This window comes from Pteropus vampyrus, unplaced genomic scaffold, assembly GCF_000151845.1.
Source record: "Pteropus vampyrus isolate Shadow unplaced genomic scaffold, Pvam_2.0 Scaffold64, whole genome shotgun sequence".
Taxonomy (NCBI): Eukaryota; Metazoa; Chordata; class Mammalia; order Chiroptera; family Pteropodidae; genus Pteropus; species Pteropus vampyrus.
This window is the reverse complement of record NW_011888845.1, coordinates 7973946-7978470: the sequence shown is the minus strand read 5'-3', so window position 1 is coordinate 7978470 and position 4525 is coordinate 7973946. Positions and strand designations below refer to the sequence as shown.

General features: G+C 32.3%; 1 protein-coding gene across 1 annotated transcript in view; it reads left to right on the top strand.

Moving 5' to 3' along the window:
* The first annotated feature begins 2753 nt into the window (after positions 1–2753).
* The window catches only part of LOC105292826 (DNA primase large subunit), a 109689-nt gene continuing 107917 nt past the window's right edge, over positions 2754–4525 (top strand). The window contains exon 1 of the mRNA XM_023531217.1: positions 2754–2833. The gene's annotated coding sequence lies outside the window, so the exon portion shown is untranslated. The remainder of the gene's footprint in view (positions 2834–4525) is intronic.

Here is a 4525-nt window from a genome sequence, read left to right as displayed (position 1 = left end):
TGAAACAGCCCTAACTCAAACAGCCCATTTAGGCTTCACATATGTAAACTGTGATAGATCTTCTTTCTCTTTCATTCTTGATGATTTACATGTCAAGGATATTGTTGTTTTAGAAAAGCAAATGAGCAGTCTATTTAAACTAGACAGTTATTCATTTTGGATTGTAGAGGAAAGTCCTTAATGCTGAAAATTCTTGTTTTGATAGTATATTGCTTTCTTGGAAGGCTGACAATTAGTGATTTAGTTTTGATTTAGATTTAGTTTTGCTCAAAGCAGGAATTTGAAATGCTTGAAGTATGAAATGTAGATACTCTTTTGTTTTTATCAATGACTAGAATTACATAGTTGCATGTTTTCGGATTTGTCACACATTCAGTAAATACTTATTAATTATCTGTTACGTTGCAAGTGCTAGGGATGCAGTGCCCCTCATAGTCCACTGGATGAAGTGGTAACTACTTGGGCTCAGACAGAAATTTCTGAAGCTATGATGGAGCCAGAAGTTCCTAAAATGAAGTTTACATCCTGTTAGCTTTGCGACTTTAAAGAGCTTTGGAATACTACTTTTATTACCTCATCTCCTTAACATGAAGAGATACGGGCTCTTTCTGAAAATGCTAATTGTTTTAAAAGTTGAAAGCCAAACCTTTGTAAAACTCAAAATCTTCCTTGACATAATTTTACTCAGAGCCAATGCTTTAGGAATTCTGATCCATGGTTTAGGAAATCTTGTCAGTATTTAAACTTGAAATAAATTGTGGGTGTGGGAAAGGGGTGGGAAAGGAATCAAATTGTTGAGCATATGTGTTTCAGAAACTGGAGCTATGGCTAATTTCTACCTGATATGCTCCCTTGTGTCTCGTGGAGCTGGCAGAAGTATAGTCAGTCACACTCTTCCTGTGCCCAGTGTTTCAGCAACGTGCCTCTAAAAGAGAATTTCTGTTAATAGAGCAGGTATAATAACTTTAGCCTGAGAGCCTAAGGGAATTCTTAAATGGTTTTAATTAGGGGAGTGGTAAACATTTATTTTGAAAATTTCACTCTGGCCTTGGTGTGAAGAATAAATTAGGCAAGAGGCAAGAATGGAGGCTGAAACTGTGAAATGGAGATGTTGTATTAATAGTTTAGGAAGAGGAAATGAAGGCTGAGATTAAGATAGTGAGTTGAGAAATATTTCCTTTGGGAATGAACAGACATTTATAAGTGGTTTGCTGTTACTGAGGTGTTTTTGTTCATTTGCTTTCATTTAGAAAAGATGGTTTGATTAGAAAACATGCTATGTAGATTGACAGAAGTAACGGAAAAAGCCCAGTCTGTCTGCTCCATCTGTTTTCAGAAAATTGACTTTGGAAATATCTAGATAAATTATTTTAATCTTTTTAGAGCACAGCTTTGGTTCTGAGATGAAATCTCTTAAACAACAAAAATGACATTTTGTAAAGGGATTTGACATTAACAGATATAGGATGTATTAAAATGTGTGTGTGTGTGTGTGTTTGTAAAACCTTGGTAACATTTTATATGTCATGAAATACTAGAGTTAACATTTCTTAGGGATACTGAGAATCTTTTGGTTGTGCTAAAATCACAGCAGGCTAATTGTCTCAATATTGTATTTTTAATTAGTCTATAACTTTGTTGACTTGTGTTGACATACAAAATGGGGATATAGCTTTGTTATTAGATATGACTTAATAAAACGACTTCATGTATGACATTTTGGTCAGTGTTTTTTCAGAAATATAATTGTATTTATTAGATGTTTTAAAGGGGGTAGTTTTATGAATTAAATATATGTTTTCCAGTTTTAGAAAATTTTAATTAATGTATGAAATAGAGAGGATAGACACCCTTTATAAAACCAAAGGATATCTTTAAGTTTGTTGCTTGTCTTAAGGGAAGTTCTGTTTTGTGAATTGTCAAATGATTTATTAGTAGAATACAGGAACTATTTTGACATAATTGAATCCAGAGGAAATCACTTTGGATGAATGTTTTTAGTTTTTTTAGTTTTAGTTTTTATCAAAAGCACAAAAGGACTTTTTCTTAAGAACAGAGAGAAAAATAGATACATAGAGATATAATTACTATCATTGCAAAAAAATATATCAGAGGCTCACATTTTTATGATACTACTGTGAGCCTGATGCATATAGTATTTAAGAATAAGACTTTGGCTCTTATGTTTTCTTTCCTCAATCAATTTGGTGTCATATTTCAATATTAAATACTTTGAGTTGCTTTTGTATGTTTAAAAAGTATTCTTAATTTTTTATAGTAACATGGTTGCCAAAATGAAGGAATGCATGGTTGTGTGTGTGTGTGTGTTTGTTTCTGCATGTAGCCAATTTCACAGTGGCTTAGCTATAAATGAAAGTCCCTCTCTCCAGTTTTTCATCATCCCGGATTTCAGTGCTGCAAGATTAGTTGCTATTAATTTAGATTTTTTTCCATTTTTACTTACAAAGATAATATTTTCATAACTAGAGGCTTTTTCATGAACTCGGTTGGTGTTCTTTGTTTTGCCTCCTCTTTCTTTACTTGTAAACTCAGTGATATACCCTGTAAACTTCAGAACATATAGTTAGCTTTAATCACATAATGTATCAGCTTTCTATATAATTCTTTTATTTAAAAAAGAAAAAAAAATGTCTTTACATTTTAAATACTCTTCCTGCTCCCCTATCCCCATTTTGCATATTCAGATGTATTCATGTTCAGTATTTGGCCTTTGCTGTTTTATTAACCCTATTTTCTGCTTTTAGTTAACAGCCAGGTCCTTGCCTACTGTGCAGGCCGATGAGAGACTTCAGCCTCTGCTTAACCACCTCAGGTAATATGACAGCACAGCCTCGTTTTGCTTATAAATTCAAGTGCATTTAAGTGGGTAAAGTATATTAAAGTGGTTAAAACCCTTTCAGGTACTAAAACCTTCAAGTTTTTTTCTTGCTTAATTTGATGATTTAAGTCGAAGTTCTTAATACAACATATACTTAACTTTAGGTTACTAAAGGAAGCTCTTTTAATTCAATTAAAGTGTATAGAACAAGTTGATAAGTTTAAGTTAAAATGAGTAGAGGTGAATGGCTACAGAAAGATCTCGAGGAATGAGTTATTTACTTAAATACTAAGGCATACTTTGGGGTCCCCCCACATTTTATGGACAGGTAGAAGAAATAGGTGGGATTTGTTTCCTAAATAAAAAAATAATGTATCTTTATTAAAAAAACACTTAGAAAATACAGGAAAAGCAAAAGGGAAAACTCAGTACTACTCAGAATACTTCCTTTTATTGTGTATTAAAACTGTTGAAATTGTACTTTTATATAATTTACTATGTTTTCATTTTAAAATAAATGTTGTAAGGCTTTTTTCTGTTATTAGAATCTCTCTAAAACATAATTTTTAGTGACTACATGATTTTTTCTTGAATGGATATACTATAGTGTATTTATTTCTCTTTGGGGAACTTTTAGACTATTTCTAGTTCTTTTCACTAGTATAAGAAATGCCATAGGTAAATATCTGTATTTTCTGATCATTTCCTTAGAAGCATAGATTTTCAGAAGTACATTTACCTTGTCAAAGCGTATGAACTGTTTTAAAGATTAAGTATATATATTTTTTTCAAAAACCTTATTCTTCTTATATTTTCATGTTGTACAAGGTTGACCATGTTTCCGTACCCTGAAAAGGATGGGCAGCCAAAACAGTTGCTATTTTAATAGTTAATCGTAGAGCCACTCTTGGGATCATGTGCATTTCATTTACTATTATTAAGAATGATTTTAAAACATTTTATTATCTATTCTTAGTTTGGTATGGATTAACTCTCTGTGTCTTTGCCCATTTATTGATGACATTCCCTGATTTTATTTGATCTTAAGTACTTTAGATATAAAGGATAGTAACTACTTCATTGTATTTGTTACAAACATTTTTTTTCTGGAAGTTTTTGCTTGTTACATTATCTAGTGTACCTACATTTTCAAGTTTTATGTAGCCAAGCATCCGTAGTGTTTTCCTTTATGGTTTCTTTTTATTCTTGTAAAACTTTAGATATCACTTTTCAATTCAAAACTTGGATGGGTACCAATTTCCCGCATCTTTTAGTATTCTTTATTTTTTCTCCTCCCTTCCCTCCCTTCTCCCCTTTTTCTTCCTTTCCTACCTTTCTCTCCAGAAATTCCTTCCCAGACAGATGCTTTTTAACCTCTCTATAAATGTTTTGTTTGGAGTGGGGTAGGGAAGGTCAGATTAACATTTCATCAGGACTGAGTAGCATAAATATCATACCTAGTTGTTAAATTTCCTAGAGCATTGTGTTAGTGAATTATGTTTGAGTCACTTCCTGAAGCCCCTCACCTGCCTATTCTAATCTGTTGATGATTTTATCTCCTGAGTATCTGTCTTGCTATAGTAGCCTCTTATCTGTTCTCCTTGACACTAGCTTTATCTTCTCTGAAATATTGCACATCATTGCCAAAGTGATTATATTATTCCTTGGCTTCAAACCATTCACTCT